This window comes from Magnolia sinica, chromosome 17 (genome assembly GCF_029962835.1).
Source record: "Magnolia sinica isolate HGM2019 chromosome 17, MsV1, whole genome shotgun sequence".
Lineage (NCBI taxonomy): Eukaryota > Viridiplantae > Streptophyta > Magnoliopsida > Magnoliales > Magnoliaceae > Magnolia > Magnolia sinica.
The window spans coordinates 12,876,695-12,892,765 of NC_080589.1; positions in this window are offsets into that span (position 1 = coordinate 12,876,695).

The following is a 16,071-nucleotide window of genomic DNA, read 5'->3' on the forward strand; positions in this document are numbered from 1 at the left end:
TTAAATTATCTCATTGATCATGATAATTGTCAAATGAATATATCTATCATTTCCGCTAATATTTTAACATAAAATGACATAAATACTCATTTTAATGATGTAACTAGAATTGCTAGGTATTTATTATTTAAAATTACTATAAAAGAAGAAAACACAATTGCCTACTGAGGATGCTACTAGTCGGTACTTTGTGGGCTTACCATAATGAATGCCTTTTATCCACGCCGTCCATCCATTTTTCTGGATCACTTTATGGCATTATCCCAAAAATGAATTAGATCCATATCGTAGGTGCACCGCACCACTGGAAAAGGTCATTGAGCGCCCACCATTAAAAACTCCTTGGGCCCACAAAAGTTTTGGATCAAGCTTATATTTGTGTTTTCCCTTCATCCAGGTCTGTGTGACCTAATCAACAGGTCGGATGGAAAATAAACATTACGGTGGGCCTAGGAAGTTTTAATAATAGGTATTCAATCACCACTATTTTCCTGTGGCGTGGTTCGCATCGGATTTAGATCATACTTATTTTTGGAACCATATTCTATAATGATCTGAAAAAAATGAATGGACAGTATGGATAATACAAATAAATCATGGTAGGCCCAAAGTGCACCAGCCGGTAGCATAAAAACAGGTCGTGAGCAGGCAATCCGCGTTTCATCCTTCCCGGACGTGGACTGGGTACTACCCTGCCTGTATCTAGGAACAGATGGGGCTCTGAGGGGTTACCGTGATGTATAGGTTTTATCCACACTGTCCATCCATTTTTCCATGTTATTTTAAAGTATGAGCCCAAAAATTAGATAGATCCAATGCTCAAGTGGACCACACCATAGGAAGCAGCAAGGTGACCGTTGAAACCTTCCTAGTACCCACCGTGATGGTTAATTACCATCCCACCGATTCATAAGGTCATATAGACCTGATAGACATGGATGATGGGACAACACAATTTTCAGCTTTGAACAAAACTTTTGTGGTCCCAAGGAGTTTTCAACGGTAGTTGTTTAATCTCCATTCTGTGGTCCACTTGAGTCTTGGATCTGCCTCATTTTTGGACACTTATTCTAAAAAAAAATATGGAAAAATCGATGGACGGTGTAGATAAAACCCATACATCACAATGGCCCCTCAGAGGCCCTGTCCGTTCATAACCAAAGACGGTAGCGCCGAATCCCCTCGCATCTTTTCTTAGACGAGAGTAGCGAGGCCTGCCAGCGAGTTGATTAGTTGTGCCGCCGCCGGAAGCAGAGTAGCGAGTAACTCAGTACGCTGTGCGTACCATGATTTACGTATTTTATCCCATCTATCTGCCCCTTTACCAGACAATTTTAAGTCCTGAGCCCAAAAATGAAGTATATATAAAGATCAAGTGGATCACACCATAGGAAACTGTGTGAATTGAACGCCTACCATTGAAAACTTCATCGGGATTATAAAAGTTTTGGATCAATTTGATAGTTGTGATTTCCCTTCATGCATATCTGTGTTATATGACAAATAAATATCATTATGAGGCCTTGGAAGGTTTAAACCGTGGAAATCATTATTCTCACACGAAATTCGTGTTGTATGCATGACTTGAGCTTTAGATATGCTTCAGTTTTTGGCTCAATCCCTAAAATCAGCTTTAAAATGGATAAATGGGGTTGATAAATGACATATATTCACATGGGCTCAACATAGTTTAGACAGTACACAATCCAATTCTGTGAGTGGCCCTGACCGTGGCCCCACCTTGATGCATGTATTGTATATTCGCATTGTCATCTATTTTTTCAGCTCATTTTAGAGAATGATTTTGCAGACACTAGAATGAGGTTTTTCCATATGAGCTACCTCACTAGGAGTTCAAGTCGGACCATGTAATGGTTGCATGAGCCGGATTGTGTGATGGTTGCATGAGTCAAACAATGGATACATATGTGTGTGTGTGTGTGTGTGTGTGTGTGTGTGTGTGAATATTATATGAATATTATATGCTTGGTTGATATAGACAATAGCATGTGAAGGCCCAAATTCGAAGTCTATTCAGAGCAACACATAACTAAGACCTTCACACATGAATCTTACAAAAGAGTTGAAAGAGAATGTTAATAATTTTAGATGCTTGATATGGGCAATAGCATATGAAGGCTTAGATCTAAAATCTATTCACGCCCAGTAAAACCCATAGCTAAGGTCTTCATACTTGAACCTTACAGAAGAGTTGAGAAGAGAAGGTTAATGATTATAATTATACTATTCATAATATCTCATGCAACCTACTCACATTCATATGTTGATTAGAGACGCCATTAGCCAAAATGAGGGCTTTAGAATCCATAATAGACTAGAATTCATGGAATTTCTTAGTGATAGAGAAAAATCATAGAATTTTTGACTAAAGTGACTCTTGGATAGATCTTTGTTGTAGATTCTAGGTAAGGGCCTCGGTTACAGAAAATAAAAAAGTTAAACACACTTTTACTACCAGTGTGCAACATGGTCTCTACTTTATTGGGCTATACACTATCAAAGGGGATTCAATGAACTTCTTGTAAAATACTAAGATTTAGAGTCTAAACTACAGGAGATAAACTGAAAATGAAATAAAAATGGTTGGAAAAAGGTTTTCCAATATAAGTATGAAAATAAAAAGAAAATGAATGCAGAATTTTTGGTTACTCCTCTAAATCACATTTTCTAATATAGAATATTGAGTCAATTATTGTATAGCATACTTTATGTGATGTTAGAATAGAGCCTACTACCTTGAGTGTTCAAAATAGGGGGATTGGAATGTACAGACTTGAAAATAATAGATAAAAAATATGACATTGTCTTTTAAAGTTGAAATGAGATAAAAATGATTTTAAAAAGAAAAAGAAAAAGAGAAAAGAAAAGAAAAAATTATGAGAACAGAAAGGATAGATCAGAGATCGAGTCAAGGACTCTATCTCAGTTTCTTAGCACTCTCTTAAGAGGTCACTTTGGACTCTCTCTGGCTCTCTCGTCAAACGCTCCCCCCTTTATTTGCTCTTTCTATGGCTGACTCTATCGAATTTCTCCCGCTCTTTTCCTGTTTTTCTCTCCTTTGATCGAATCTCTTTTTCAAAGGTGAAAATCTCTTTTTATATTCATATGGGAGGAAGGCTCGAGCTTGGACTGAGGCTTGGTTTGAAATGCAGGTTCTGACGGACCATACCATCACATGGGTCATGGATTATAGTGTAGATCATGGTATGGATGATGACAGGGTATGGATGATGACATGAATGTTGGATAAATTTCTATTGGATACACCGAAAATATAAAAAATAGAAAAATAAATTATGACTAAGCTGAATCACGTATAAAATACGCTGTCCTTAAAGCGTGATTCGCCCCCTTACCAACTGCTGATGGGTTACAGGCAAATTGCTCCCAGGATAAGATAAGCCTTATCTGGATCCAGTGTGCAACAATCACGATAGGTCCACTATGGAACAGTTTTAACGCAATAGATTTCTTCTGGAAGACTTAGACGATGGATATGATAAAAGTATTCTAAAATGGAGCTATGGACTGTATCTGATTTGATGGGAGAGATGGTGGGTTGAGATGATGAAATCGGACTGGAATGGTCCAATTTATATTGGCCTCAGGTTTAGACCCGTTGCTCTGTGATATTCAATGGTCCAGAACGTTTGAAAAATGTTTCTGGCCGTTGTCCATTAATCCCAGACGTTTCTGGTCATTAGATCTGTAGATCTGACCATTGGATCATCTTGGCCCGTCCGTTTTCGGACCGTTGTGGCTTTTAAAGTAGCTATCCATTTATAGAAACAGCTGGACGTTTCGGATTTAAGATCTGACCACTCTCAGTCACCTATAAAACCCAGGCTCATTTCTAACATTTGAAATCACTGCCTATTTTTTGCACTTCGCACGCCCAGCTAATGTAAGGAGATGGGCGTGCGAAGTGCAAAGTGCGCCATCTAGCGCCACTACAGCCACATTGCCTCACTGCCCACGCCCACGCCCTCACCCTCGCCCACGCCCGTACCCGTGCCCGAGCCTGAGCCCGAGCCCGAGCCTTAGCGCGAGCGTGCGCGCGTGCATACGTGCGTGTGTTCTAGTGCGAACTCGTGTTCATCTCCTCGAAAAAGCTCTAAGTAAGAATACCCTTCTCAACATCTCATATAAACCACAAAATTATTCTTTGCATTTCCGATGTGGGACAAAGCATAAACACCGCACTTTTTAATTCAAAAAATTCAAAAAGTATTTTGGCGGGAAAATTCAGAAATTTTGAAAATTTTGAATTTTCATTTTTATTATTTTTAAAACCACTGATTTTCAACAATCTCCCACTGGTTTTTAAAACAATGAAAACTCTGCCTGAATAATAACAGTTATTATGCATAAAGAAAGATATCTTGCGATTTGAATCTTTCCTTAGTGTAAGCATTTTAAAGTTATTTCGAAATTTCTGGTTGTCACAACATTGAACCAGTTATTCTTTTATGATATAACCGAAAATACCACACACATAATAGCTCATGCGTTAGGTGTTCTTTATGATCCCGAGATAACTCTAAGTCTCATGAGAAGTGGCACCACTTCTACATTCACATAGGTGAAATCTTTCCAGTGTTTTCGTTAAAAACACTTGTTCTGTTTGACTGGACTTTATTAAGAGTTTTAATACCCATCCCTCTTTTGTAACAGCTGGCATTATCATCCTGGATGAGGTTATTAATTTATTTAGTGCTGAAACTTTTCACTTATCAGTGAATTGTTGTTACCCATTAAACCTAAAATTTAGAGATTTTCTAATTTTGGGTTGGGTTTTTTCACTGGTGAAACTTTAAGTAAAAAGTTTCAACCCCATCCCTCTAGATGTTGTCCTTACTACCTCTCTCATCAGATGTTTAGTAAAAGGATCAGTCAAGTTATTACTCGATTTTATATATGAGATCGCAATGATTCCATCTTGAATCAATTGTCTTATATAGTAATGTCTCAAACTTATGTGTCTGGACTTCCCATTATAGGTACCGTTATAGGCTCTTGCTAGAGTGGCTTCACTATCACAATGAAACAACCGGTATAGGCTTCACATAAAATAGAATTTCTACTAGAAGATTCCTTAACCATTCAGCCTCTTTGCCTGTAGCAGCTAAAGCTATGAACTCAGATTCCATAGTCGAGTGCGTTATGTAAGTTTGTTTCTTACATCCCCAAGATACAGCTGCACCTCCTAAGGTGAATATCTACCTTGTAGTGGACTTGTTGTCCCCTGCACTCGATATCCAACTTGCATCGGTATATCCTTCTAACACTACTAAAAATTCTAAGTAAAATAGTCCTAGTTCTTTGGTTTCTTTAAGATAACCTAGAACTCTACTTACTGCTTTTCAGTGTTCAACACTTGGATTACTCGTAAATCTACTTAGTTTACTCACAGCGTATGCTATATCCGGTCTTGTGCATTGCATTGCATACATAAGACTGCCTATAGCACTAGCATACTCTAGTTGTGCAACTGCTCTTCCACTGTTTTCTTTTAACTTGATACTTGGATCAAACGGGGTCTTTGCCTCTTTAATTTTCAAGTGATTAAACTTGTTTATTATTTTCTCAATATAATGAGACTGACATAATGCAAAACCCCCACTATGTTTTTTAACTTTGATACCTAATATGGTATCCACTTGTCCAAGATCCTTCATTTTGAAAACTGAAGAGAGAAACTTTTTGGTTTCAGTTACACCTTCCATTTTATTACTGACTATTAACATATTTTTGAATATATTCATTTATCAGCAATATTGTGTTAAAAACCATAAGACAGAACTTTAGAATCAAATTTATCATGCCACTGTTTTGGTGCTTGCTTTAATCCATACAAAGACTTAACAAGTCTACATACTTTTCTTTCATTTCCTGGTAGAACAAACCCTTCTGGTTGCTCCATGTAAACCTCCTCATCGAGATCACCATTCAGGAATGCTGTCTTCACGTCCATTTGATGGATATGAAGATGATGTATGGATGCAAGAGCGAATAAGATCCTAATTGATGTTATTCGAGCTACTGGTGAATAAGTGTCAAAATAATCAATTCCTTCTTTCTGTCGGAAACCCTTAGCAACTAATCTTGCCTTAAAGGTTTGAATTGTACCATCTGTGTGATATTTTTTCTTAAATACCCACTTACAACCTATTGGTTTAGAACTTGGAGGTAAATCTACTAATTCCTATGTTTGGTTAGACATTATGGAATCCATTTCATCATTAATGGCTTCTTTCCAAAAGGCGGAGTCTCTTGAAGACATAGCTTCACTAAAGGTTTTAGGTTCATCTTCTATAGTCAAAACCATAGGTATTTTTCTAATCACCTTCTCTCTATCACCCTCAACTAGATGAAAAGAGAGTCGTTGAGAGTCTATTTGATCAGGATCAAGACTCTTTTCTACTCTTGCTCTTTGACTCCTACGAGGTTCACTAAGAGTTTTCTCTTCTATTTGTACTTATTTTATAGTTTCATTAGGAGATTGAATCTCAGACCCAGAAAATTTTGTGCTAATCTTTCCTTAAGTAGTTGCTTTTGGGGTAATTAGCGTTATACTTGATTGCATGTGAAATTCGCATCAATCACTTTAAATTCGATCTGTATGACTCAAAACGTGTAGATTAGTTAGCACTATGTTACTCTGAAATCTGGGATCCATCGCTAAATCCAGTTGTTCTGGGGAATTTTTGGAAGTTCTGGATCGGACCTGGACCGCGCGTCGAAAGTCCGATAGCGATGATCTTAGGCTGTTGCGGTCACCATGTTGGGCTTGACCATCACCTCGAAAATCAAGTCCAGATGTTGTTCTGAGTCGATTTGCTTGAGTTCGAAGTGAAGAGTGTGAGAACGGTTGGATATTTAATTAGCTTTTATGAAATCTGAGTCGTGTCGCTTGCGCGACGATTTTAAGCAATCTGACTGTTGGATTCTGACCCAATTTCACCCTCTGATCAGGGAAGGTGGCCCAGGCATGTCCTTGTGCTTGTGGACCTGATCGAGATTCTGTGACCGTTGAATTGAGTGTGGTCCGCCACGGCTGATCTGAAGAGCCGGTCGGTACGAAAACTCAGCTTGACCTAGATCCATGGTCAAAGAGATTAAGTCCGACCCTTCGTGGTTATAAGCCCACCAGAAGTGCTTCGTTGGATCGAGAGAGGCTTGCTTTGGTTATAACCTAAGTATACCTTGTCCCTGGGGTTATTTTCATCAATTTTAGGCCTATTTATAGTCCTTAAACCCTAGCTCTCTTTTCCATACGAATTTTCTCTAACCCTAGCTTGGAGAGAGAGTGGAAAAGAGAGATAGTGAGAGAGAAGTTCGTGAATCATCTTGGATTCTTTCCTGTTCTTCTTCATCCTTGAACCTTCGCTTTGAACCGTTATTCTGACGATTCTGAGTTCATCTTGGGGTAAGTTAACCTAACCCTAACCTGTGTTAGAGCTTAGAATAGTCATGGTGTTGTTGTATCTCATTTCTATTCTTGCTTTAGGGTATTATATCGCCGTGACGAAGACAACTCGTCAAATCAGTTCGGTGTTCTTTCTACGCTTAAGGTGCGGACTTTAAGTGTATAGGTTATGGTTTTCAAGGCTTTCAATGCCAGTTAATGATTTATTCTTGTTATGGATGAGATTTCACATGCCAAATGTTATGTTTATGTTGCGTTCCTGATATGCATGTGATATATTGAGATTTGTGTATTCTGTGTGTATGTATAAAGTACCATATAAGTATAAAATATCAACATGAGATTGCCATGATTATTGTCGTGTATGTATGCTAGATGTATGTGCGACAACTCCTTGGTAAAAGGAATTGTCTAAATGTGTGTATTTCAACATACGTCATGTATGTTGTGCTATGTATTCTAAGTGTTTGTAGAAATGTCTGAATGACCTAAAGTGTAACTTCTTACACTATTTACGGGCGTTGAGAAGCGATTCTCAACACTCCTATTGATGCGTATGATTTCCTTAATGTAAGTTATATTCCTTGTTATTTAAATTCAAGTCTTACTTATGCTTACATTTATGTTAAGTTGATATTCTTCAAATGCTTGAGTACCACATGATTGAAGTTGTTGTTCCATTTCTTTACATTTAATATGAATATCTGTTGTAGTGTAATGTGTGTGGGACTATGCATTAGTCCAGGAAATCGGTAATCTGCCTTAAGGTTGTGGCTGAGATTGCTTTCGCCATGAAGGACGGGATTAGACGAACCCGAGTCGTATTAGAGTTGTCGGCTGTGGTTTGGCCACGCGGAGTGCTGGCACACTCTATGTCATTCAACTCAACGTGCGCTCGTGCTAGTCGAGTTCGTCAAGTAACCCGATTGTCCGATGTATGTTCACCATGTATGGACGCTACTGCTTGAATCTAGGGTACCGAACTTACCAATGAAATCCTATTAACCATGGTACCTTGATCCGCTAAGACTCATGAGCCGGACATGGTGGTATGAGACACCGTGGTCGAGCTGTCGGCCTACGCTGGGGTGACGAGCCTCCCCGTAGTGACCAGTGAGCAACTAAACTCGTGAGCCGATTATGGTGGTATGAGACACTATATTCGTGCTGTCGGCCTACATTGATTGGTGACGAGCCCTTTGTAGTGACCTCGAGCATGCCTGGATACCGCATTGAGGTGACGAGCCTTAGTGTAGTAGCGAAGGTATGATAGGCGTGCATTGATTGGTGACGAGCCCTTTGCAACGACCTGAAACCATATGATCGTATGAGATGTCTAGGACTGACGACCCTAGAATGGATCACTGTTTGGATGGTGATATGAGGAAGGTACTTTAGCTTCCCAATCCTGCTATATGAAAAGGACTAATAACAACTTGGTAATCATGTTCATGCACCGCATTTGCATGTGCTTTGTAGACGTGGCGCACTTTGAGGCGATGTCATGCGTAATGTAAGATGAAGACGCTGAGGGTGTACGCGTGAGGGCACGCATCATTTTGCATACATCCTCGCATTAACAAGAGTACTTAGGAGTTGTTTAATTGTTCTGCTTTATCATTACTACTTGATTGAACTGATAACATGTTAACCTGTGCTTTATTGTTCCACTGAGTTGATCACTCACTCCCACGTTCTGGGGCGGTGTTAAACACCTACCAGACTCTGTCTTAGGTTCTGATGTTGCAGATGTTGATGCGACTTCTGAGGCAGAGCGGGAGATGGATGATGATGAGGCCGTGTTCTCTTATATGCAGTTTTCAGACGGGTTCTAGCGAGCCTTGTTCTGATGCGCGGGACTTCGGGATTATTTTTGGGAATTAAATGATGCAACTTGATACTTGTCATTTTGATAGTATCACTTATATTACGACCTGGTATGTATATGTACTTCAGGGATTTGCACTTATACACATATATTTCTATAAGTCTTCCGCTTGCTTTCTTCACTTATCCCTGAATTATATTCATGTTTTGGCTTAATCTATTCCATGTTTTATTCACTAATACAGACAACATACATCCATCATTAAATATGTTGCATAAGTGATGTTTTGGAACTCGGGAGTTGAGTTATGCTCAACTTCCGAATTTCAGGGCATTACAAGTTGGTATCAGAGCATGATCTAGATTAAACCGGACCTGGGTTATGGTCACACACCTCACGTTGTCGCCACTTTAGTGTATTTGGGTGCGGGTCTATCGTAGATTTTGTGTTTGTGCTCCGTAGCTTCTATCGGTGAAAGTTTTCTGAAAACGTTCGCCGAGATCGAGTCTGTACTCTCTCCTGATCACACACAGCGACCCGAAACCTTTCCTAGACCATCTATTAATGAGTTTAGATGGTCTATCTTCCCTTTTCAACTTTTAAATCGTCAAGAAATCTTTATTTGAATCAGATTTCTGCCTGAATGGCCCGATAGGCGTCAAATCATGCAAGGGGCCAATCGGGGCATTTCCTGTGGGGCCCGAGGGGGGAACCACACATCATTTTGAGCTTGGGGACCAGGAGGACCTCTCCAAAATGGCGAGGCATTGCCATCGCCGGTTCGGCGAGGGCTCGCCGATCAGCGGGCCAGGCGGGCCGGGCCGGCGCCGGCCGACGAGTTATTGGCCTAAGGTGGCCCACCCCTCCATGGTTTTTTGTTTAAAACCTCTCCTTTAACCTATTCCCTTCACAAATCCCCCTTCCAAGCTCTCCCTTTCTTGAAAAGTCTCTCCAAACTCTTTCAAATCTCTCCCAAGTCTTCTTCTTCCTTCATTTTCGTGCAAACTCCATCACTCCATCTCAAAACTTCACCTCCCATTGCTGATTTCCCTTTCTTTCCTTCTCATTTGAGCTCTCACATTCCCTTTTGGGCTCTCAAGTGTGTGGAAGCTTCACCATCTTCCTATTTCTCTCTTTCTCTCATTTCTCATGGCCCTCTTTGAGTTCATCACGGCCATATTTTTCATTTCTACTCTTCTTTCTTTGATGGGGAAGAAGAGAGCGCCCGTGGATGAAGTCGGGCCTAGCCATCCAACCCATGCACGGAGGCCGAGAGGTGCCACGCGTGAATTCTAGACCAAGCGGGACCTCGATCCTCGAGCTCCCATTGGTAAGACTTTATTGGCGGAGTTGTCGCATGGAATTTATGAAGGCCGTAGAGTCCTTTTTGAGGCTCATGTTGATCCACGGCTGTTCGATGAGTTTTTGTTGTTGGAGCGCCTAGAAGGGGCTGGTTGGTGTCCCTTAATTCGAAGGCGAGTATCGCGCGAATGCTAGCACTGTTCAAGCCTTTTATGCCAATATTCTTGATCCTTTGCTGGAGCCTCTGCAGTTCAAGATTCCTTGTGGTAGCGGTCGAGTGGGTATTGTCAATGTTGCTTTGATATTCCGACTCCTGAATGTGCCACTTGGCGAAGTACATGCCAGCGAGAAGAATGTGAACAGTGTGCGCGAGAGGGATCGTCGCACCCGATCCTTGTGTGGTCGTCTGGTCGAATGGCAGCCTAATAGGAGTCTTCTGGCTACCTACATGACGGACGACTTTCGTTTGCTTCATCACATGTGTATGTTTAATGTATACCCAAGGTGGAGCAACCGCATGAGTGTACGCGCCTGATGGTAGATTTCCTGTATCAGGTGGGGTAAGAAGCGAAGTTGTGTGTGCCAACGTACATCCTGTGCCAGATTATTCTCATCGCTCGTTCGAATAGGAGGACCGAGTCGCTTCCATTTGGCCGCCTCATTTGCAAGCTTGCACATGAGTTTGGCTATAGGCTTGGAGCAGAGAAGCCAGTTCCTGTTCGTCACATTAATCTGAGGACCCTTAAACAGATGGAGATCGGTTCTGGTCGTCATGCCTCAGAGAGTGAGGATGAGTCAGAGAGCGATGGTGAAGAGAGTTATGCTGAAGGTGGTGCTGAGATTGAGGAAGAAACAGAGAAGGACGAGGAAGAGGATGAGGCACAGGATACGAGTGATAGCTCTTCTCCTATGGCGCCTGAGCAGAGCGCAGAGCAGACTGCCAGTGATGCCTGTCTCACATGGCTTGAAGAAGGGCAGGCTGTTTTACGCCAAGATATTGTTGATCTTCGAGCCCTTGTTAAGCATAAGTTTAAGAAAGTGGCTCAAACTCTGAAGTCTATCCTGTGTTGCTTAAAGGATAAGGGTGCTCCGCCTCCATCTCCCGATTTCGACGAGTAGTGTATCGTCGTGGCCGTCCTTTGCTTTGTTTGTTGTTTTCTTTCGTGTGTAGCCGTTGTTGGCTTGTAGTTGGAGTTGCTGTGGTTGCTTGAAGTGTTAGATGTTGTTGTTTACATGCTTTCTTAGTCGTGATTCATGTATTGCTGCACTACTTGTATTGCGAAGATTTTGATTAATGGAATGCATGTTGTTTGTCTTTGGAGTTGTGCTGTGTTGCTGTGTGGATGGATTATGTGACGTAGAATCTGACAGGTTGCATCCTCTGTTGAATGTAGGGATGCCTCCTAAGGGTTCGAAGTCTTCGGCCCGTCTCTCCTTGATTGAGTCGCTTGCTGGGGTTCCTCCCTTGAGCGATAGCCAGTCAGATCCATAGGCTGGTCCGTCTCATGCCGATGTTGGGCCGACACCTATGGCTCCTCCAGTCACGCCCTCGGTTCCTGAGCCGAGCTGTGCACTTTCGTCTGCTCCACCTGCTGATAGGTTTGAGCAGATGATGCTGTTGATGCAACAACAACAGATTCAGCAACAGCAGCAGCAGCAGCAGGAGTTCCTCTCTTCCATGGCTGGCATCTTTGCTCAGTCAGTGGGGGCGACTCCACTTGTTTCACCTATGCCTCCATCTGAGAGCGCCAGTGCCAGCAGCACTTTCGAACGATTCCAGCGCTTGCGACCTCCTACGTTTGCAGGTTCTCATAGACCCGAGGAGGCCGAGTATTGGATTGACCGCATCTCTAAGATGCTGAGACCGCTGCACTGCTCTGAGGTTGAGTAGGTTGAGCTTGCCTCTTTCATGTTTGAAAAGGAGGCCAGTCTGTGGTGGGACAATGTTCTTCGCACTGTCGAGGAAGGTTTTGAGTGGTCATGGCAGGCGTTTGAGGCGCGCTTTCACGAGAAGTATTTCCCGGTTACGTACCGACATAAGAAGGAGAGTGAGTTCCTTCACCTCCGCCAGGGAGGGTTGTCGGTGACGGAGTATGAGAACCGGTTTACTGAGCTGGGTTGGTATGTTCCTTTGATCCTGGGTGATCAGCCGATGAGGATGCGGCGTTTCTCTGTGGGATTGAGACCTGAGATCCGATTGAAGATTTGCTGTGCTAGCATTTCTTCTTATGCGGAGCTGGTGAGCATGTCCTTGCGAGCAGAGCAGACGGGGATAGGTCGTCCCGCATGCGAGCACCGATGGTTCCTAGGCCGCGGCCGGACTTTCAGGGGAGCACCTGGCAAGAGGCCGCGAGCAGATTCTCCTCTTAGGCGTTCGGCGCCGCCGCTCGCAGATGAGAGCCGATGTTCACTATTCTTCTTGTGGGAAGGCGGGGCATTTGGATAGTTTTTGCTTCTCTCGTATGCGGGCGGTGGTTTTACTCCACCGCAGAGGATTAGCCGTCCGATGCCTCGTGATCTCTCCTCCACCTATTCGTTTAGCGCCGCTCATCCATCCTTCGGCACTGCGGTTCCTATCTTCGAGCCACCTCGGCGCCCTTGGTTCCTCCGCCGAATCGTCGGCAGCAGACTCGAGTTCATGCGCTCTCAGTGCCTATGTCTGACTTGGTGCCGAGGTCTTTCGAGGTGACAACGCACATTGAAGGTATTCCCGTTTCTATGTTAGTGGATACAGGGTCCACTACTTCTCTTATATCTTATGCGGCAGTTAGGCGTTTGGGTTTGAGATCTGTTCCTATGCAAGGAGTGACGCTTACTACCGCTACGGGGATTTCCTCTGCTTTGGGCAAGCGTTGTATGGATTGTTTGGTCGATCTTGGAAGTGGATCGATCCGTGTTGATTTCTTAGTCGCACCGCTTTATCATTACGATGTTATTATGGGTATGGATTGGCTCACGAGGATGCGAGCTGAGATTGATTGTGAAGCTAGATCAGTGACGATCCATGGACCTGAGGGCGAGACTGTTACTTTTCCAGTTCAGGTCAGTTACCCTCTTCGTATTGATTATTATTCTTCTCTGTTGGAGAGTATGGCTGAATCGGCGTTGGTTAGTACGCCGGTAGTTCGGGAGTTTGAAGATGTGTTTGAGTCGATTCCTGGATTACCTCCTCAGCGTGAGATTGATTTTGCTATCGACCTCATGCCTAGTGCGGCGCCCATTTCATTACCCACCTATCGTATGCCTTCGAGTGAAATGGAGGAGTTGAGGAAGCAGATAGATGGTTTCTTTGGATTTGGGTTTTATTCGCCTAGTGTGTCTCCTTGGGGAGCACGTGTTTTGTTTGTGAAGAAGAAGGATGGTTCTTTGCGATTATGTATTGATTATCGCAGTTGAACTAAGTAACCGTGAAGAATAAATACCCTTTGCCCAGGATTGATGATCTGTTTGATCAATTGAAGGGGGCACGGTACTTTTCAAAGGTTGATCTGTAGTCTGGGTATCATTAAGGATGAAGACGTGCAGAAGACCGCTTTCAGGACTAGCTTCGGTCACTATGAGTTCCTTATGATATCGTTCGATCTTACGAACGCACCGGCCGTGTTCATGGATATGATGAACAGGGTGTTTCGGCCATTCTTGTTCCAATTCGTCATTGTCTTTATCGATGACATCTTGATTTATTCTGCGAGTCGGGAAGAACACGAGGAGCACTTAAGAGCGGTTTTGGATACTCGAATCAGTATCAGCTTTTGCGTAGTTCAAGAAGTGTGATTTATGGAAATAGGAAGTCAAGTTCTTGGGACATGTGGTGTCCAAGGAAGGAATAGCCGATCTTGCCAAGGTAGCTGCATGCAGGACTGGAAGCACGGTTACCAAGGTAAGGAGTTTTCTGGGTCTTGCAGGCTATTATCGACGCTTCATTCAGGACTTCTCGAAGATTGCCAGACCGTTGTCGCAATTGACACGGAAGGATTTGAAGTTTTCTTGGAATGAGTAGGTAGAGTTAGCTTTCAGGAGCTCAAGGACAAGTTGACGTCCGCCTCTGTAGTATTGCCGAGCAAGGGGTTAAGTATATTATTTATATTGACGCCTCTCGCGTTGGCCGGGGTTGTGTCTTATGCAGAATGACAGGGTGATTGCTTATGCTTCGCGTCGTTGAGGAAACATGAAGAGAATTACCCTACGCACGACCTGGAATTAGCAATGTCATTTTTGCATTAAAGCTTTGGAGACATTACCTCTATGGTGAGGAGTTCGAGTTCTTTTGCGATCACAAAAGCCTTAAGTATATTTTCACGTAGCGTGATTTGAATATGAGGCGCAGATGGATGGAAACATTGAAGGACTTTAAGTTCGATGTTTCTTACCATCCGGGCAAGGCGAACCTTGTGGCAGATGCATTGAGTCGCAAGAAGGCTATTGAGTTTGCAGCTCCGCTGATGATAGCAGAGTGGGATATGTTGGAGTTCGTGCGAGATTTTGAGCAAAAGCTTACAGTGGTTGAACCGTTTGAGGTTATTGCACACGTTCGTGTATAACCCCTTATCGACGAGAAGATCGTTGCAGCTCAGGCAAATGATGAGCTTTTGGTGAAGATGAGGAAGCGGGTTGGTACAGATGAGAACTCCGAGTAGAGTATTAGTTCTGATGGGGGCCTACGATTTCATGGCTGGTTATGTGTTCCTGACATCCCTGACTTGAGACGGGAGGTTCTCGAGTTAGCCCATAGTTCTAAGCTTGCGATGCATCTAAGTAGCATGAAGATGTATCAGGATGTGAGAAGATCTTATTGGTGGGACAACATGAAGGTCCACATTGCTGAGTTTGTATCTCGTTGTCTCATGTGCCAGCAGGTCAAGGCAGAGCATCGCCGACCTCCTGGGCTGCTGCAGCCCATGCCCATAGCTGTATGGAAGTGGGACTTCATCTCTATGGATTTTATTTCTTGGTTTCCGAGAACGAGGAAGGGATATGACTCTATTTGGGTGACCGTCGACTGATTAACGAAGTCGGCTTATTTCTTACCGATCGAAGTCACTAACTCTGCAGACGAGTTGGTTAGGTTGTATATCAAGGAGATAGTGCGTCTGCATGGAGTTCCTCTGGAGATTGTGTCTAATAGAGACACACGTTTTACATTTATCTTCTGGACTCGTTTTCAGGAAGTGATGGGTGTAAAACTAAAGTTCAGCACCGCGTTTCATCCGCAAACAGATGGGCAGACGGAACGCGTGAATCAGGTCCTGGAAGACATGTTGCGAGCTTGTGTTTTGGATTTCAAGAACAGTTGGGATGATTGTCTTCAGTATGCAGAGTTCGCGTATAATAACAGTTTCCAGGTGAGTATCGGCATGGCTCCCTATGAGGCGTTGTATGGTCGCCCGTGCAGAGCACCGCATTGCTGGGCAGAAATTGGCGAGTGTAGTTTGCTTGGCCCGGAATTGGTGCAGGTGACTTCAGAGAAAGTTGACATCATTCGACGTCGACT